Here is a 21197-nt window from a genome sequence, read left to right as displayed (position 1 = left end):
CATTCAGTGGCCACATAGCGAGTGTAGGTGTGTTTCAGGAGGATGGATGTTGTCAGTTGTTGAGGAGGAACCTTGCTTCCATGTCAACAGATGGAAGGCCAGGCACTACGAAGCTGGCAGTATGTTGAAGGAGATGATCAGGTTGAAATGTTCAGGTTCCAGTTGTCATCGATGTGGGTTGTTGTGAGTGAGTGAGTGAGTGAGTGAGTGAGTGAGTGTGTTTTCCCAGGGCGGGGAGTTTGAGGGCTCTTAGTTTTCCATCTCTTCTGGCTGTCCAAGTGGCTCAGGTGAAGGTAAAGTGATGTGTGAGCCCCAGATTGATGTAGGCTTAGCACGGTGTCAGTCAAGTACAAAATGAACATGACTTCTAGGACAAGGCTGTTGGCAACTGGCTGACCTGACAGATTGTGGAGTCTGGTGAATCGGAAGAGGATTGAGCAAGTGAGGACGCTGAGAGGTCGGAGAGCTAGCACTTTGGTGCGAGCACCCAGTGAGCTGCAGTGTGAGTGAGTAGCCGAGAAAGCAAGGGAAGGGTCAAAGAGTTGTATTCCCAGGAGGGATGTGTGAATGGATGTCCTCGGACGCTGAGCAGTTCCCGATCATAGAGTCCAGGAACACGTATTGCCCAGTGGGGTCTCGTGCTGGCCAGTATTCATTGAAGGAAGAATCAGGAAGCAGGAGCAGAATGTCAGGAAGAAGGGAGGTGCTACTCTCTCGACAGCTTCTCAGTGCTGCTGCAGCAGGTGGGTTGCTAAGTGCCAGCTGCAGAGACCTCAACTTCATTTGGCTGTAGAGCATTTGGCATAGCAGGAGTTCCAGCGGCCTCAGGGTGCTCTTGTGGCCATGGATAAGGAGGCAGGTGTCAAGCTGGCTTATGCACCGACCTGGATGTGGGAGATATCACAGTGTCCCTTGCGATCCAGAAACGTCCCAAGAACAAAATGCTAAGACCCACGATGCTCATGGTTTCCTTTTTCTCTTTCTTTCTTTTTAAGAATGTGTAGGTCCAAACCTATTTTCCAAGCAAGACTCCAACCAGGCAGCTAACCAAGACAAACTGGAGGTAAGTCCTGACAGTGTAATTTTACCCGTGTGTGTGCGGGAGCTTTGTGATCCCTCCTTTTTTTGCAGAACAGACATGGCCCTGGTCATTTGTTTTCTCTAGAAATCTGTTTCTTTTCTGAGTCAACACCTCTCAGGGAGTACACCAGTGTAGCAGGGCATTTGGTTCCCCCCTTCGGATGTACATTGGAATCAGTGGGCATAATGTTTTGAGAATCTACTTTCCTGAGTTTCTCAGTTTGTTCCTCAGCCACATCTGGAGTAAGCTGCCCACTTGTTCTTTGCCTTCTCGGGATAAGCGTGCTAGGTAGTCTACGTCGGGGTTCTCCTGGCCTGTGTCTGTGCATTCTCCTTAGCCAGAATATTGCTGTGTTGACGAAACCTGCTTTCTGTTCTTTCCCCACACAGTTGTGATCGCTACAACCCATCTGATGTTTCTCTGGAGCACTTTCTCTGTATATCATGGATTTCTTTGCATTCTGTCCCTAACTATTTGTGTATGAGTTTTGCATTTTTTTCTTGTTAGTGATGTCGGATTTATGTGATTTTGTTACAGAGCAGTACCATAAATGCATCAGCAGTTCCCTGCGAGGGGAAAGAACCAGGTGCTGGCCAAGCAGCAACAACTTCGGCTCATCCACCCCAAGGGCCAACTGGTCCTGCGAATCCATTCCGGAGGGTAGGGCCTCCTCACGCTCGCCCCCCTGCAGGAACGCAGCCAGCCACCCGTGCTACCAAATTTTTGCCTACGGGTGCTCCTGACCTAGGGCCACTACCACCGCGTGTAGGAGGTATGTGATTTGGTTTGTCAGGGCTTTTTTTCCTCCTCTTCCTTGAAAGCTACGAAGTTGAAACACTAGTTTTGTACGTGAAGGAGATGCTCACTTGACCGAGGCTCATCTAGTCACAAGAGGGTAAGCAAGAGCCAAAGATTTTGGCTCTAATGCCGTGGGAATGAAGCGTGACTTTTCAGATTGGGAAGGGAGCCAGCCAGCCATAGACAGCCTTAACGTGAATCACCTGAATGAGGGGCAGTTGCATACAGATTGTAATACTTGAGAAAACCACTTGCTTCCTTTTTCCCTCTTACACTAACACGGGCATTATTTCACTCTCTATTAGTTGATAGAAACCAATTATGCTGGCTGCTACTGAAGATGATCCTGATTTCCCTTGTCCACAAAAGGACTCGGTGAAATGGTCTTTCGTGAGCAGCTGCTGTGCAGTCCTAGTCTATTTACTACCTAGTGAGTGTAAGGCTGCTTCGATCCTGTTTGGCCTCATTATTCCTGACTCTTTTGGCTTTTGTGGGTAACTTGAGATAAGCAACAAACAAAGAGAAAGCTGTGGGGTGGGTGGCGCTGGGGGAAATTGATTGCTTGACTCTTCTCACCTACCATTCACAAAGAACCAGGTGACTGGAGAATGAACGGTCGTGTGACAAATGCTGGGCCAAGGCCCGTGAACTGTCTTGCCTGATGTCATTTCTGCCCGTGCTTTGGAAATGGAAGGCCAAGGAAAATGAGTTTTGTGGAAGGGGCTGGGGGATTTTTTCAGATACACTTTTGGATGCAGCCAAGTGTTTGCCCACCTTTCAGCCAGTCCTACTTGCATTTGGCTAAGATGTCCCGAGCCAAACTACTGTTTTCCCGTCACTCATTTCCTTCAACAGCCTCACGGCACTGTCTGAAGTTGGTCAATCTAGGTATGCGGGTATCCGTGGTGAGTGGACAAGAGGAAGAACTTTTGAAAGACAAGGAAAACATTGATAAGAGATTCCCTCGGGAAAGGCTGTGTATTGGCGTGGGAAGCATGCGGAGATCCGGTGGCCATATTGGGTTTCTGTTGTGTTGTTGTCGGTTGTACGATTTAACGGACAAGCATTATGAGAGTGAGCATGAGGGTCAGAGGTGATCTTGGACCCTTGGATCAGTGAGCCCATGGCTGCGATGGCATGGCGTAAGAGGTGATGGCATCGCAGTGGGCGCGTTCACACACTGTATCGTTGGACAAGCCATGGCATATTTGTTTAGGAAATCGAGGATTCAGTAAGGCTCATTTTTCTTTACCTGAAAAGCAGGGCTACAGGGAAGAGGCGGCAGGGGTGTGTGGGCTGCATGTTGGGTTTCTGGATTCTTGTGTTTGTTTGTGGTTTAGAGAGTAGCTGCTGTTTAGGGGAGAGGTAGCAGAGTCACACAGAGAAAAGAAGTGCCAAGAGAGCTTGCATCCTCTGCCCGACTCCACACAAACCAGAGCCAAATCGAGGCCGTTGTGATGTTGGGAACCAGGAGTGTGTTCCGAGTTTGCCGTGTGTTTGCAGGGTCCGCTGGCCTTGGGCTTGCCTCTGCTGGTTTTCCTGGTTTGGAAGCAGGAAGCGGGATTAGAAAAGAGAGCAGCAGCCAGTGCTCCCCATGGTGGCCATTAGTATGTTGGTGAAGTCTGTACTTATTGGATATGAAGCATCTGACACGTTGTGCATTCAAAATGTGCCATCTCACACTCTTCACCATTCAGTGGCCACATAGCGAGTGTAGGTGTGTTTCAGGAGGATGGATGTTGTCAGTTGTTGAGGAGGAACCTTGCTTCCATGTCAACAGATGGAAGGCCAGGCACTACGAAGCTGGCAGTATGTTGAAGGAGATGATCAGGTTGAAATGTTCAGGTTCCAGTTGTCATCGATGTGGGTTGTTGTGAGTGAGTGAGTGAGTGAGTGAGTGAGTGAGTGTGTTTTCCCAGGGCGGGGAGTTTGAGGGCTCTTAGTTTTCCATCTCTTCTGGCTGTCCAAGTGGCTCAGGTGAAGGTAAAGTGATGTGTGAGCCCCAGATTGATGTAGGCTTAGCACGGTGTCAGTCAAGTACAAAATGAACATGACTTCTAGGACAAGGCTGTTGGCAACTGGCTGACCTGACAGATTGTGGAGTCTGGTGAATCGGAAGAGGATTGAGCAAGTGAGGACGCTGAGAGGTCGGAGAGCTAGCACTTTGGTGCGAGCACCCAGTGAGCTGCAGTGTGAGTGAGTAGCCGAGAAAGCAAGGGAAGGGTCAAAGAGTTGTATTCCCAGGAGGGATGTGTGAATGGATGTCCTCGGACGCTGAGCAGTTCCCGATCATAGAGTCCAGGAACACGTATTGCCCAGTGGGGTCTCGTGCTGGCCAGTATTCATTGAAGGAAGAATCAGGAAGCAGGAGCAGAATGTCAGGAAGAAGGGAGGTGCTACTCTCTCGACAGCTTCTCAGTGCTGCTGCAGCAGGTGGGTTGCTAAGTGCCAGCTGCAGAGACCTCAACTTCATTTGGCTGTAGAGCATTTGGCATAGCAGGAGTTCCAGCGGCCTCAGGGTGCTCTTGTGGCCATGGATAAGGAGGCAGGTGTCAAGCTGGCTTATGCACCGACCTGGATGTGGGAGATATCACAGTGTCCCTTGCGATCCAGAAACGTCCCAAGAACAAAATGCTAAGACCCACGATGCTCATGGTTTCCTTTTTCTCTTTCTTTCTTTTTAAGAATGTGTAGGTCCAAACCTATTTTCCAAGCAAGACTCCAACCAGGCAGCTAACCAAGACAAACTGGAGGTAAGTCCTGACAGTGTAATTTTACCCGTGTGTGTGCGGGAGCTTTGTGATCCCTCCTTTTTTTGCAGAACAGACATGGCCCTGGTCATTTGTTTTCTCTAGAAATCTGTTTCTTTTCTGAGTCAACACCTCTCAGGGAGTACACCAGTGTAGCAGGGCATTTGGTTCCCCCCTTCGGATGTACATTGGAATCAGTGGGCATAATGTTTTGAGAATCTACTTTCCTGAGTTTCTCAGTTTGTTCCTCAGCCACATCTGGAGTAAGCTGCCCACTTGTTCTTTGCCTTCTCGGGATAAGCGTGCTAGGTAGTCTACGTCGGGGTTCTCCTGGCCTGTGTCTGTGCATTCTCCTTAGCCAGAATATTGCTGTGTTGACGAAACCTGCTTTCTGTTCTTTCCCCACACAGTTGTGATCGCTACAACCCATCTGATGTTTCTCTGGAGCACTTTCTCTGTATATCATGGATTTCTTTGCATTCTGTCCCTAACTATTTGTGTATGAGTTTTGCATTTTTTTCTTGTTAGTGATGTCGGATTTATGTGATTTTGTTACAGAGCAGTACCATAAATGCATCAGCAGTTCCCTGCGAGGGGAAAGAACCAGGTGCTGGCCAAGCAGCAACAACTTCGGCTCATCCACCCCAAGGGCCAACTGGTCCTGCGAATCCATTCCGGAGGGTAGGGCCTCCTCACGCTCGCCCCCCTGCAGGAACGCAGCCAGCCACCCGTGCTACCAAATTTTTGCCTACGGGTGCTCCTGACCTAGGGCCACTACCACCGCGTGTAGGAGGTATGTGATTTGGTTTGTCAGGGCTTTTTTTCCTCCTCTTCCTTGAAAGCTACGAAGTTGAAAGACTAGTTTTGTACGTGAAGGAGATGCTCACTTGACCGAGGCTCATCTAGTCACAAGAGGGTAAGCAAGAGCCAAAGATTTTGGCTCTAATGCCGTGGGAATGAAGCGTGACTTTTCAGATTGGGAAGGGAGCCAGCCAGCCATAGACAGCCTTAACGTGAATCACCTGAATGAGGGGCAGTTGCATACAGATTGTAATACTTGAGAAAACCACTTGCTTCCTTTTTCCCTCTTACACTAACACGGGCATTATTTCACTCTCTATTAGTTGATAGAAACCAATTATGCTGGCTGCTACTGAAGATGATCCTGATTTCCCTTGTCCACAAAAGGACTCGGTGAAATGGTCTTTCGTGAGCAGCTGCTGTGCAGTCCTAGTCTATTTACTACCTAGTGAGTGTAAGGCTGCTTCGATCCTGTTTGGCCTCATTATTCCTGACTCTTTTGGCTTTTGTGGGTAACTTGAGATAAGCAACAAACAAAGAGAAAGCTGTGGGGTGGGTGGCGCTGGGGGAAATTGATTGCTTGACTCTTCTCACCTACCATTCACAAAGAACCAGGTGACTGGAGAATGAACGGTCGTGTGACAAATGCTGGGCCAAGGCCCGTGAACTGTCTTGCCTGATGTCATTTCTGCCCGTGCTTTGGAAATGGAAGGCCAAGGAAAATGAGTTTTGTGGAAGGGGCTGGGGGATTTTTTCAGATACACTTTTGGATGCAGCCAAGTGTTTGCCCACCTTTCAGCCAGTCCTACTTGCATTTGGCTAAGATGTCCCGAGCCAAACTACTGTTTTCCCGTCACTCATTTCCTTCAACAGCCTCACGGCACTGTCTGAAGTTGGTCAATCTAGGTATGCGGGTATCCGTGGTGAGTGGACAAGAGGAAGAACTTTTGAAAGACAAGGAAAACATTGATAAGAGATTCCCTCGGGAAAGGCTGTGTATTGGCGTGGGAAGCATGCGGAGATCCGGTGGCCATATTGGGTTTCTGTTGTGTTGTTGTCGGTTGTACGATTTAACGGACAAGCATTATGAGAGTGAGCATGAGGGTCAGAGGTGATCTTGGACCCTTGGATCAGTGAGCCCATGGCTGCGATGGCATGGCGTAAGAGGTGATGGCATCGCAGAGGGCACGTTCACACACTGTATCGTTGGACAAGCCATGGCATATTTGTTTAGGAAATCGGGGATTCGGTAAGGCTCATTTTTCTTTACCTGAAAAGCAGGGCTACAGGGAAGAGGCGGCAGGGGTGTGTGGGCTGCATGTTGGGTTTCTGGATTCTTGTGTTTGTGGTTTAGAGAGTAGCTGCTGTTTAGGGGAGAGGTAGCAGAGTCACACAGAGAAAAGAAGTGCCAAGAGAGCTTGCATCCTCTGCCCGACTCCACACAAACCACAGCCAAATCGAGGCCGTTGTGATGGTGGGAACCAGGAGTGTGTTCCGAGTTTGCCGTGTGTTTGCAGGGTCCGCTGGCCTTGGGCCTGCCTCTGCTGGTTTTCCTGGTTTGGAAGCAGGAAGCGGGATTAGAAAAGAGAGCAGCAGCCAGTGCTCCCCATGGTGGCCATTAGTATGTTGGTGAAGTCTGTACTTATTGGATATGAAGCATCTGACACGTTGTGCATTCAAAATGTGCCATCTCACACTCTTCACCATTCAGTGGCCACATAGCGAGTGTAGGTGTGTTTCAGGAGGATGGATGTTGTCAGTTGTTGAGGAGGAACCTTGCTTCCATGTCAACAGATGGAAGGCCAGGCACTACGAAGCTGGCAGTATGTTGAAGGAGATGATCAGGTTGAAATGTTCAGGTTCCAGTTGTCATCGATGTGGGTTGTTGTGAGTGAGTGAGTGAGTGAGTGTGTTTTCCCAGGGCGGGGAGTTTGAGGGTTCTTAGTTTTCCATCTCTTCTGGCTGTCCAAGTGGCTCAGGTGAAGGTAAAGTGATGTGTGAGCCCCAGATTGATGTAGGCTTAGCACGGTGTCAGTCAAGTACAAAATGAACATGACTTCTAGGACAAGGCTGTTGGCAACTGGCTGACCTGACAGATTGTGGAGTCTGGTGAATCGGAAGAGGATTGAGCAAGTGAGGACGCTGAGAGGTCGGAGAGCTAGCACTTTGGTGCGAGCACCCAGTGAGCTGCAGTGTGAGTGAGTAGCCGAGAAAGCAAGGGAAGGGTCAAAGAGTTGTATTCCCAGGAGGGATGTGTGAATGGATGTCCTCGGACGCTGAGCAGTTCCCGATCATAGAGTCCAGGAACACGTATTGCCCAGTGGGGTCTCGTGCTGGCCAGTATTCATTGAAGGAAGAATCAGGAAGCAGGAGCAGAATGTCAGGAAGAAGGGAGGTGCTACTCTCTCGACAGCTTCTCAGTGCTGCTGCAGCAGGTGGGTTGCTAAGTGCCAGCTGCAGAGACCTCAACTTCATTTGGCTGTAGAGCATTTGGCATAGCAGGAGTTCCAGCGGCCTCAGGGTGCTCTTGTGGCCATGGATAAGGAGGCAGGTGTCAAGCTGGCTTATGCACCGACCTGGATGTGGGAGATATCACAGTGTCCCTTGCGATCCAGAAACGTCCCAAGAACAAAATGCTAAGACCCACGATGTTCATGGTTTCCTTTTTCTCTTTCTTTCTTTTTAAGAATGTGTAGGTCCAAACCTATTTTCCAAGCAAGACTCCAACCAGGCAGCTAACCAAGACAAACTGGAGGTAAGTCCTGACAGTGTAATTTTACCCGTGTGTGTGCGGGAGCTTTGTGATCCCTCCTTTTTTTGCAGAACAGACATGGCCCTGGTCATTTGTTTTCTCTAGAAATCTGTTTCTTTTCTGAGTCAACACCTCTCAGGGAGTACACCAGTGTAGCAGGGCATTTGGCTCCCCCCTTCGGATGTACATTGGAATCAGTGGGCATAATGTTTTGAGAATCTACTTTCCTGAGTTTCTCAGTTTGTTCCTCAGCCACATCTGGAGTAAGCTGCCCACTTGTTCTTTGCCTTCTCGGGATAAGCGTGCTAGGTAGTCTACGTCGGGGTTCTCCTGGCCTGTGTCTGTGCATTCTCCTTAGCCAGAATATTGCTGTGTTGACGAAACCTGCTTTCTGTTCTTTCACCACACAGTTGTGATCGCTACAACCCATCTGATGTTTCTCTGGAGCACTTTCTCTGTATATCATGGATTTCTTTGCATTCTGTCCCTAACTATTTGTGTATGAGTTTTGCATTTTTTTCTTGTTAGTGATGTCGGATTTATGTGATTTTGTTACAGAGCAGTACCATAAATGCATCAGCAGTTCCCTGCGAGGGGAAAGAACCAGGTGCTGGCCAAGCAGCAACAACTTCGGCTCATCCACCCCAAGGGCCAACTGGTCCTGCGAATCCATTCCGGAGGGTAGGGCCTCCTCACGCTCGCCCCCCTGCAGGAACGCAGCCAGCCACCCGTGCTACCAAATTTTTGCCTACGGGTGCTCCTGACCTAGGGCCACTACCACCGCGTGTAGGAGGTATGTGATTTGGTTTGTCAGGGCTTTTTTTCCTCCTCTTCCTTGAAAGCTACGAAGTTGAAACACTAGTTTTGTACGTGAAGGAGATGCTCACTTGACCGAGGCTCATCTAGTCACAAGAGTGTAAGCAAGAGCCAAAGATTTTGGCTCTAATGCCGTGGGAATGAAGCGTGACTTTTCAGATTGGGAAGGGAGCCAGCCAGCCATAGACAGCCTTAACGTGAATCACCTGAATGAGGGGCAGTTGCATACAGATTGTAATACTTGAGAAAACCACTTGCTTCCTTTTTCCCTCTTACACTAACACGGGCATTATTTCACTCTCTATTAGTTGATAGAAACCAATTATGCTGGCTGCTACTGAAGATGATCCTGATTTCCCTTGTCCACAAAAGGACTCGGTGAAATGGTCTTTCGTGAGCAGCTGCTGTGCAGTCCTAGTCTATTTACTACCTAGTGAGTGTAAGGCTGCTTCGATCCTGTTTGGCCTCATTATTCCTGACTCTTTTGGCTTTTGTGGGTAACTTGAGATAAGCAACAAACAAAGAGAAAGCTGTGGGGTGGGTGGCGCTGGGGGAAATTGATTGCTTGACTCTTCTCACCTACCATTCACAAAGAACCAGGTGACTGGAGAATGAACGGTCGTGTGACAAATGCTGGGCCAAGGCCCGTGAACTGTCTTGCCTGATGTCATTTCTGCCCGTGCTTTGGAAATGGAAGGCCAAGGAAAATGAGTTTTGTGGAAGGGGCTGGGGGATTTTTTCAGATACACTTTTGGATGCAGCCAAGTGTTTGCCCACCTTTCAGCCAGTCCTACTTGCATTTGGCTAAGATGTCCCGAGCCAAACTACTGTTTTCCCGTCACTCATTTCCTTCAACAGCCTCACGGCACTGTCTGAAGTTGGTCAATCTAGGTATGCGGGTATCCGTGGTGAGTGGACAAGAGGAAGAACTTTTGAAAGACAAGGAAAACATTGATAAGAGATTCCCTCGGGAAAGGCTGTGTATTGGCGTGGGAAGCATGCGGAGATCCGGTGGCCATATTGGGTTTCTGTTGTGTTGTTGTCGGTTGTACGATTTAACGGACAAGCATTATGAGAGTGAGCATGAGGGTCAGAGGTGATCTTGGACCCTTGGATCAGTGAGCCCATGGCTGCGATGGCATGGCGTAAGAGGTGATGGCATCGCAGAGGGCACGTTCACACACTGTATCGTTGGACAAGCCATGGCATATTTGTTTAGGAAATCGGGGATTCGGTAAGGCTCATTTTTCTTTACCTGAAAAGCAGGGCTACAGGGAAGAGGCGGCAGGGGTGTGTGGGCTGCATGTTGGGTTTCTGGATTCTTGTGTTTGTGGTTTAGAGAGTAGCTGCTGTTTAGGGGAGAGGTAGCAGAGTCACACAGAGAAAAGAAGTGCCAAGAGAGCTTGCATCCTCTGCCCGACTCCACACAAACCACAGCCAAATCGAGGCCGTTGTGATGGTGGGAACCAGGAGTGTGTTCCGAGTTTGCCGTGTGTTTGCAGGGTCCGCTGGCCTTGGGCCTGCCTCTGCTGGTTTTCCTGGTTTGGAAGCAGGAAGCGGGATTAGAAAAGAGAGCAGCAGCCAGTGCTCCCCATGGTGGCCATTAGTATGTTGGTGAAGTCTGTACTTATTGGATATGAAGCATCTGACACGTTGTGCATTCAAAATGTGCCATCTCACACTCTTCACCATTCAGTGGCCACATAGCGAGTGTAGGTGTGTTTCAGGAGGATGGATGTTGTCAGTTGTTGAGGAGGAACCTTGCTTCCATGTCAACAGATGGAAGGCCAGGCACTACGAAGCTGGCAGTATGTTGAAGGAGATGATCAGGTTGAAATGTTCAGGTTCCAGTTGTCATCGATGTGGGTTGTTGTGAGTGAGTGAGTGAGTGAGTGTGTTTTCCCAGGGCGGGGAGTTTGAGGGCTCTTAGTTTTCCATCTCTTCTGGCTGTCCAAGTGGCTCAGGTGAAGGTAAAGTGATGTGTGAGCCCCAGATTGATGTAGGCTTAGCACGGTGTCAGTCAAGTACAAAATGAACATGACTTCTAGGACAAGGCTGTTGGCAACTGGCTGACCTGACAGATTGTGGAGTCTGGTGAATCGGAAGAGGATTGAGCAAGTGAGGACGCTGAGAGGTCGGAGAGCTAGCACTTTGGTGCGAGCACCCAGTGAGCTGCAGTGTGAGTGAGTAGCCGAGAAAGCAAGGGAAGGGTCAAAGAGTTGTATTCCCAGGAGGGATGTGTGAATGGATGTCCTCGGACGCTGAGCAGTTCCCGATCATAGAGTCCAGGAACACGTATTGCCCAGTGGGGTCTCGTGCTGGCCAGTATTCATTGAAGGAAGAATCAGGAAGCAGGAGCAGAATGTCAGGAAGAAGGGAGGTGCTACTCTCTCGACAGCTTCTCAGTGCTGCTGCAGCAGGTGGGTTGCTAAGTGCCAGCTGCAGAGACCTCAACTTCATTTGGCTGTAGAGCATTTGGCATAGCAGGAGTTCCAGCGGCCTCAGGGTGCTCTTGTGGCCATGGATAAGGAGGCAGGTGTCAAGCTGGCTTATGCACCGACCTGGATGTGGGAGATATCACAGTGTCCCTTGCGATCCAGAAACGTCCCAAGAACAAAATGCTAAGACCCACGATGTTCATGGTTTCCTTTTTCTCTTTCTTTCTTTTTAAGAATGTGTAGGTCCAAACCTATTTTCCAAGCAAGACTCCAACCAGGCAGCTAACCAAGACAAACTGGAGGTAAGTCCTGACAGTGTAATTTTACCCGTGTGTGTGCGGGAGCTTTGTGATCCCTCCTTTTTTTGCAGAACAGACATGGCCCTGGTCATTTGTTTTCTCTAGAAATCTGTTTCTTTTCTGAGTCAACACCTCTCAGGGAGTACACCAGTGTAGCAGGGCATTTGGCTCCCCCCTTCGGATGTACATTGGAATCAGTGGGCATAATGTTTTGAGAATCTACTTTCCTGAGTTTCTCAGTTTGTTCCTCAGCCACATCTGGAGTAAGCTGCCCACTTGTTCTTTGCCTTCTCGGGATAAGCGTGCTAGGTAGTCTACGTCGGGGTTCTCCTGGCCTGTGTCTGTGCATTCTCCTTAGCCAGAATATTGCTGTGTTGACGAAACCTGCTTTCTGTTCTTTCACCACACAGTTGTGATCGCTACAACCCATCTGATGTTTCTCTGGAGCACTTTCTCTGTATATCATGGATTTCTTTGCATTCTGTCCCTAACTATTTGTGTATGAGTTTTGCATTTTTTTCTTGTTAGTGATGTCGGATTTATGTGATTTTGTTACAGAGCAGTACCATAAATGCATCAGCAGTTCCCTGCGAGGGGAAAGAACCAGGTGCTGGCCAAGCAGCAACAACTTCGGCTCATCCACCCCAAGGGCCAACTGGTCCTGCGAATCCATTCCGGAGGGTAGGGCCTCCTCACGCTCGCCCCCCTGCAGGAACGCAGCCAGCCACCCGTGCTACCAAATTTTTGCCTACGGGTGCTCCTGACCTAGGGCCACTACCACCGCGTGTAGGAGGTATGTGATTTGGTTTGTCAGGGCTTTTTTTCCTCCTCTTCCTTGAAAGCTACGAAGTTGAAACACTAGTTTTGTACGTGAAGGAGATGCTCACTTGACCGAGGCTCATCTAGTCACAAGAGTGTAAGCAAGAGCCAAAGATTTTGGCTCTAATGCCGTGGGAATGAAGCGTGACTTTTCAGATTGGGAAGGGAGCCAGCCAGCCATAGACAGCCTTAACGTGAATCACCTGAATGAGGGGCAGTTGCATACAGATTGTAATACTTGAGAAAACCACTTGCTTCCTTTTTCCCTCTTACACTAACACGGGCATTATTTCACTCTCTATTAGTTGATAGAAACCAATTATGCTGGCTGCTACTGAAGATGATCCTGATTTCCCTTGTCCACAAAAGGACTCGGTGAAATGGTCTTTCGTGAGCAGCTGCTGTGCAGTCCTAGTCTATTTACTACCTAGTGAGTGTAAGGCTGCTTCGATCCTGTTTGGCCTCATTATTCCTGACTCTTTTGGCTTTTGTGGGTAACTTGAGATAAGCAACAAACAAAGAGAAAGCTGTGGGGTGGGTGGCGCTGGGGGAAATTGATTGCTTGACTCTTCTCACCTACCATTCACAAAGAACCAGGTGACTGGAGAATGAACGGTCGTGTGACAAATGCTGGGCCAAGGCCCGTGAACTGTCTTGCCTGATGTCATTTCTGCCCGTGCTTTGGAAATGGAAGGCCAAGGAAAATGAGTTTTGTGGAAGGGGCTGGGGGATTTTTTCAGATACACTTTTGGATGCAGCCAAGTGTTTGCCCACCTTTCAGCCAGTCCTACTTGCATTTGGCTAAGATGTCCCGAGCCAAACTACTGTTTTCCCGTCACTCATTTCCTTCAACAGCCTCACGGCACTGTCTGAAGTTGGTCAATCTAGGTATGCGGGTATCCGTGGTGAGTGGACAAGAGGAAGAACTTTTGAAAGACAAGGAAAACATTGATAAGAGATTCCCTCGGGAAAGGCTGTGTATTGGCGTGGGAAGCATGCGGAGATCCGGTGGCCATATTGGGTTTCTGTTGTGTTGTTGTCGGTTGTACGATTTAACGGACAAGCATTATGAGAGTGAGCATGAGGGTCAGAGGTGATCTTGGACCCTTGGATCAGTGAGCCCATGGCTGCGATGGCATGGCGTAAGAGGTGATGGCATCGCAGAGGGCACGTTCACACACTGTATCGTTGGACAAGCCATGGCATATTTGTTTAGGAAATCGGGGATTCGGTAAGGCTCATTTTTCTTTACCTGAAAAGCAGGGCTACAGGGAAGAGGCGGCAGGGGTGTGTGGGCTGCATGTTGGGTTTCTGGATTCTTGTGTTTGTGGTTTAGAGAGTAGCTGCTGTTTAGGGGAGAGGTAGCAGAGTCACACAGAGAAAAGAAGTGCCAAGAGAGCTTGCATCCTCTGCCCGACTCCACACAAACCAGAGCCAAATCGAGGCCGTTGTGATGGTGGGAACCAGGAGTGTGTTCCGAGTTTGCCGTGTGTTTGCAGGGTCCGCTGGCCTTGGGCCTGCCTCTGCTGGTTTTCCTGGTTTGGAAGCAGGAAGCGGGATTAGAAAAGAGAGCAGCAGCCAGTGCTCCCCATGGTGGCCATTAGTATGTTGGTGAAGTCTGTACTTATTGGATATGAAGCATCTGACACGTTGTGCATTCAAAATGTGCCATCTCACACTCTTCACCATTCAGTGGCCACATAGCGAGTGTAGGTGTGTTTCAGGAGGATGGATGTTGTCAGTTGTTGAGGAGGAACCTTGCTTCCATGTCAACAGATGGAAGGCCAGGCACTACGAAGCTGGCAGTATGTTGAAGGAGATGATCAGGTTGAAATGTTCAGGTTCCAGTTGTCATCGATGTGGGTTGTTGTGAGTGAGTGAGTGAGTGAGTGTGTTTTCCCAGGGCGGGGAGTTTGAGGGCTCTTAGTTTTCCATCTCTTCTGGCTGTCCAAGTGGCTCAGGTGAAGGTAAAGTGATGTGTGAGCCCCAGATTGATGTAGGCTTAGCACGGTGTCAGTCAAGTACAAAATGAACATGACTTCTAGGACAAGGCTGTTGGCAACTGGCTGACCTGACAGATTGTGGAGTCTGGTGAATCGGAAGAGGATTGAGCAAGTGAGGACGCTGAGAGGTCGGAGAGCTAGCACTTTGGTGCGAGCACCCAGTGAGCTGCAGTGTGAGTGAGTAGCCGAGAAAGCAAGGGAAGGGTCAAAGAGTTGTATTCCCAGGAGGGATGTGTGAATGGATGTCCTCGGACGCTGAGCAGTTCCCGATCATAGAGTCCAGGAACACGTATTGCCCAGTGGGGTCTCGTGCTGGCCAGTATTCATTGAAGGAAGAATCAGGAAGCAGGAGCAGAATGTCAGGAAGAAGGGAGGTGCTACTCTCTCGACAGCTTCTCAGTGCTGCTGCAGCAGGTGGGTTGCTAAGTGCCAGCTGCAGAGACCTCAACTTCATTTGGCTGTAGAGCATTTGGCATAGCAGGAGTTCCAGCGGCCTCAGGGTGCTCTTGTGGCCATGGATAAGGAGGCAGGTGTCAAGCTGGCTTATGCACCGACCTGGATGTGGGAGATATCACAGTGTCCCTTGCGATCCAGAAACGTCCCAAGAACAAAATGCTAAGACCCACGATGTTCATGGTTTCCTTTTTCTCTTTCTTTCTTTTTAAGAATGTGTAGGTCCAAACCTATTTTCCAAGCAAGACTCCAACCAGGCAGCTAACCAAGACAAACTGGAGGTAAGTCCTGACAGTGTAATTTTACCCGTGTGTGTGCGGGAGCTTTGTGATCCCTCCTTTTTTTGCAGAACAGACATGGCCCTGGTCATTTGTTTTCTCTAGAAATCTGTTTCTTTTCTGAGTCAACACCTCTCAGGGAGTACACCAGTGTAGCAGGGCATTTGGCTCCCCCCTTCGGATGTACATTGGAATCAGTGGGCATAATGTTTTGAGAATCTACTTTCCTGAGTTTCTCAGTTTGTTCCTCAGCCACATCTGGAGTAAGCTGCCCACTTGTTCTTTGCCTTCTCGGGATAAGCGTGCTAGGTAGTCTACGTCGGGGTTCTCCTGGCCTGTGTCTGTGCATTCTCCTTAGCCAGAATATTGCTGTGTTGACGAAACCTGCTTTCTGTTCTTTCACCACACAGTTGTGATCGCTAAAACCCATCTGATGTTTCTCTGGAGCACTTTCTCTGTATATCATGGATTTCTTTGCATTCTGTCCCTAACTATTTGTGTATGAGTTTTGCATTTTTTTCTTGTTAGTGATGTCGGATTTATGTGATTTTGTTACAGAGCAGTACCATAAATGCATCAGCAGTTCCCTGCGAGGGGAAAGAACCAGGTGCTGGCCAAGCAGCAACAACTTCGGCTCATCCACCCCAAGGGCCAACTGGTCCTGCGAATCCATTCCGGAGGGTAGGGCCTCCTCACGCTCGCCCCCCTGCAGGAACGCAGCCAGCCACCCGTGCTACCAAATTTTTCCCTACGGGTGCTCCTGACCTAGGGCCACTACCACCGCGTGTAGGAGGTATGTGATTTAGTTTGTCAGGGCTTTTTTTCCCCCTCTTCCTTGAAAGCTACGAAGTTGAAACACTAGTTTTGTACGTGAAGGAGATGCTCACTTGACCGAGGCTCATCTAGTCACAAGAGGGTAAGCAAGAGCCAAAGATTTTGGCTCTAATGCCATGGGAATGAAGCGTGACTTTTCAGATTGGGAAGGGAGCCAGCCAGCCATAGACAGCCTTAAAGTGAATCACCTGAATGAGGGGCAGTTGCGTACAGGAAATGGGGGATTTGGTAACGTTTATTTTTCTTTACCTGAAAAGGAGGGCTACAGGGAATAGGCACCAGGGTTGCAATGGTTGTTTTGTTGGGTTTTTTTGTGGTTTTATTTTTGTTTTTTTTTTTTTAAGATTTGTTTATTTTTAGGGAATTGGTACAATTTTAAACCTAATTATTTTGTAAGCGTAATTCTTGCCTCCCCCATTTTTTCTTAGGAAATTTATTGTTTATGACTGTTTTTGAATCTAGCAATTTTTGTTTGTTTTACCCCTGATTTCTCTTGTTGAATATTTTGCATCCCTTGAATCTAATCTTAGTGTTTGTGTGATTTAATTCTTAATTTCTTCTAGCAGTTATTCTTTCAAGTAATTTCTCTTTAGCTTTTTGTTTCTGCTGCTCAGTATTTGGATATTTACTCATTTTTAAAATTAATTTTATTATAATTGTTTTCCAGTACTCTTTGCATCAATGGCAAATGGTTTGCAAAACTGGTGAAATGACTAATAAATTGCTTGAGTTATTTTACTGTTTTCCATTTTGTTGTTTAATACCAAGTTTCCTGAAAATGTTTTTAGCATGTAGTGTGAAATGATTTTCAGGTTATCTTTGTTTTATAAGTTTGTGTATTTTGGCCATGTGTTATTTGTTGGATGATAGCATTTACTGTATTCTATGCTTCACAAAAATTCTTTTTCATAGTTTTAGATTAGTAATTTTTTTCCTCCCAGATACATTCCTCTATTTTGCTTGAAGATGTTATAGTTTTGTTAGTATTCTTAAAGATTTACTTTAAGGTATGATTCTATTTAAATGTTGCTTAGAAAATTGTTTTTCCTTTTATGGTTTATACAATCTGTAATTAAAACAACTAATCAAAACCTTTTTTTTCCAATTTTTTTCAGCACTGCAAAATATTTTCATTAAGGGATTATCGTCGTTCATCTCTTTTTTTTCTGGATTTTTTCACACCCACACTCTACAAGCAAATAAATTTTAATTAATACTCCATCTTTAACCAGCTCCGGAACATCACAAGCCAAGAAGGAAATCAAAATTGTTTTGATCACTCAGCCAATATAGTCTTGTAGTCTCTCAAGTTTTCTCTTTTAGTAATGGCTCTTACTTATGTGTCTTTTTTGCTCACAATGAACCATCTTGCAACTTTTAAATAAAGATCATTTAAATATAAATCTTATGAGAATTTATTTGCATTTGATTTTATTCTAGAATGTGAAGTTACTGTGTTTTTATTAATCTACTGTTACATGCATACAATAAGTTTTTTTTCACATAGTCTTATAGTTGGGCATATTCTCAATCCTAAGGTTATGTTTTTATTGCAGAAAGCGCACTTCTTAAGTTGGCAGGGTAATGTGAGTGCAAATTTATGCTTTATTATGTGATCGTAATTGATGTAAAAGCTTGTTTGGCTTTGCTAGTAGCAGTTTAATGAGCTAGTTTTTCCCGTACATGTTTCCACTAGTTATAATTTTGTCTCTTGAACTCAAACCTTTGTGTCTAAAATGAGTCTAAAAATCACTTTGTGATTTCAGGTTGTTTTTCATTTTTTAATAATTAGGTACTCTACTTGTAAATATTTGAATGATGTAAAGACAAATTATTTTTCAACTAAAAAATGAGGAATGAAGCTTTGCCCTACTAGTTAAGATGCTGATTAACTTTTGTGGGAAACCATGATGAAGCTCTGGATGAACCATCTGGAAATTGAACCAGCAAATTTCTTTCTTTCCCTTTCTCTCTGTTCTATAGCCTTTTAAAAAGTTTACATCGGTTAAAAATATTTTCATTTGTATGTCAGAGCTACAAAGTGAGGAGAGAGAAATCCTCTATCTACTGGTTCACACCTAGCTGAGCCTGTCTGAACCCAATCTTAAGCCAGACATGAGGAGAACCATCCCAGGGGCCCAAATGAATTCAGGATGCAAACACTTGGTACATCTTCCTCTGTTTTCCCACATGCATTAACCGGGAGATGAATTAGTAGTGGAGCACATTGGATTTGATCTGTCCACCATATAGCATGCCTGTCTATCAAAGGGAAAGGTTTAACCTACTATAAAATTCTGCACGAGAGCATAAAAGTACCTCTTTCTCTAGTGGGGACTGGAACTTAAAGTGTGACATCCACGCCAAGAGGAACTTTGGGATACAGGGTACACAGGTGTGATGAATGAATGCACACTTTATTGAATTTTTCAGGTCTTATACCAATTTTTTTTTCAGTCAAGCAGGTTTGTAAAAGTTACAAGTTAATGGAACAGTGGTAAGCAAACTACTTCACCAATAGGTTACAAGGGATTAGGGGAAACAATCACAAGGCTCCAAACAGCTGGATAAGTAAACCTGAATTACAGGAACCCACACTGGTAAACAAACAGATTTAACTAGAAATAGAATCCAACAGAATTGTGTTTGTGCTCAGTTATGTTTAGGCCACAATCACTGAAGGAACAGGGAGATTATGAAGATGCCTCACACCTCCCCAGACATTTTAACCAGCCCAAGGTTTATCTGCAATCTCAGTAGGGAGTCTGCTCCCTGCAGCATTCTCAGACTGCCTTAAAGAGTTAAGATTCAGAGTCCTCAGGCATTGTGATCTGGGTTTTCAGGGGCAAATCTCCACAATGAATAAATCTCCACACTGCTTACTTCTTTTTCTGTTATGTTTCCCAGAATAAGGTCTCTAACAGTTTCTTACAGGCCTTTTCAAGAATTCCATATGCACGCATACACATACAGCTACTTTAAAACACTATGAGAATGGACTTAAAAGATTAGTGTTTTTCTTTAAAATTCACAAAACACATTAGTGAATAAATGCAAAAACATTTTTATAGGTGAGCTATATGATGGAGACTAGCATATCCGAAGTGAAGATATATTACAGTATACATGTCTGTTCCTTTATAAAAGGAGGACTCCCAATGAAAACTTGATACATGTAATTTTACAGTAGCATACTAGACTATGTATAATTGTCTATAATTACAGTGCCACAATGTATTGAAATAGCAGAATGTAGGACTTAAGGTTGTAGCTGAAGGAGTGTATTATTGTTACAATACAGGGGGAACTGGGAGAAGCTATGGAAGGGTGGAGGGAGGAATCCCTGTACATCTGGAACTGTAGCATAAAGATAATAATATAAAATATATAAATTGTTTTTAAAAAACCGTGAAATTCATGCTAGGGACTTTTAAAAAGATTGTGTATAAGGCATATTACACAAAAAGGATTCAATGAATTTTGATTTTTGCATTAAAATAACTTCATTGTTTAAAAGAATTTTTTTTTTGAATGACAGATTTCTACAAAGGGAAAGCTCTACAGCCAGAAACTTCTTCTAAGTTTCCAATGTTTTTGCTGGGACCCAAGGATTTGGGCCATCCTCTGCTGCTTTTCTAGTCCATAAACAAAGAGCTGGATTGGCAGTGGAAAAGCTAGGACTGGAACCAGTACCCACATTTGACACGAGTGTGACAGATAAAAGCTCAATCTGTACCATTGCTTCTGGCTGGGGCCAGTTCACTGTCGGTGGGCCTTGAAGGATGTCAGTTGAGGAGTTGGTAGCTCTGAGAAGATTGATATCATGTCAGGTCCAGAACCTGATGCCCAATTCCAGTTCACTGAAATCAAAACGTATTTCAACTCTTACATGCTCACAGGCAGAATGAATTGTGTACTAGCCACATATGGAGGCATTGCTTTGCTGGTTATGTACTTCAGCTTAAGGTCTAAAAATTCCAGCTGTGAAAGCAACATAACTCGATTACAAATTGTTTCCCCATCTGTCCTCATGCCTGGAAAAGCTAATTCAACTCAACTGTGGTAATTCAATTTGTACATTAAATTATGAACCTGGAAAAACAAAATCTGTACCATGGCATTGGCCCAAATAAACTCATTTGAAACTTAATTTTCTAGGAACTTTCTGAAGTATCTTAGTCAATATATAATTCTATTACTTTGTCCAACATTTTTTATTTTCCACTTTGCCACTAGAACGCATTTCAATCACTGCATACATAGTATTATATAAATTTGTCTTCATGTATTTTAACAATCCCCTATTGACACAGATTGATTGTTTCTGTTTTATTCCCATAATAATGTTATAAAAACCTGGTGTTTCTATAGGACCAAATATATGCAAGATAATTTCTACAGTTGAATCCCATCAAAGGACATTTGCATTTAAAGAGGTTTTTAGAGAGTTGTGACAAAGTAACCTTCAAAGACACTTTATGGTATTACAGTCTTACTAATGTGAGTCCAATAGCCTGTTTCTTACCTCTTTGTCAGCAAGTGTATACTGTCAGACATACTCAGAATTCCTTCAGGCACTGCAAATTTTCCATTTTGTTTTATGACATAGTTTCATAGGCTCTGGGGTTCCCCCAGCCCCTCCAAAAAGCCCTCCCCCCGAATTGATTTGCTCCATATTGTTACAGTAGTACAGTTTGTATCCAGTCATGATTCCTTCATTGTGGTATGGGCCACGTAGAGAGTCCAGCATCTTATTGTCCAGATAAATTTAACAGTTTCATTGGGAGACCATCCCTGGTCTGAAAGTAGAGGTGCTAGAATATCATCCCCTCCAATGAAAAGGCACTACACAACTTCAACAACAATTTACATCATGAAGTTAATTGACATGGTATTGAGTGACCAAAATGTTAGAAAATGCAAGTCCTTAACCGCATCCTGTGACTACTTCACTGACATTTCAATTGTAGTTTTCATACAACCGGCTGCTATACGCCTTATAATAGTTATAGGGTACCATTCAGCTGTCTTGTGTCTATTTTCATTGTTATATTTAGCAGCTTATAGTATTCAAG

General features: G+C 45.9%; 1 pseudogene; it reads left to right on the top strand.

Annotated features, from left to right (window-relative positions):
- The first annotated feature begins 19925 nt into the window (after positions 1–19925).
- On the top strand, positions 19926–20120 carry LOC131480747 (ATP synthase membrane subunit K, mitochondrial-like; annotated as a pseudogene).
- The last annotated feature ends 1077 nt before the right edge of the window (positions 20121–21197 follow it).

Source organism: Ochotona princeps, chromosome 7 (genome assembly GCF_030435755.1).
Source record: "Ochotona princeps isolate mOchPri1 chromosome 7, mOchPri1.hap1, whole genome shotgun sequence".
NCBI lineage: Eukaryota > Metazoa > Chordata > Mammalia > Lagomorpha > Ochotonidae > Ochotona > Ochotona princeps.
Note: the sequence above shows the minus strand (reverse complement) of the source record. Positions and strands in the feature narration are given on the sequence as shown.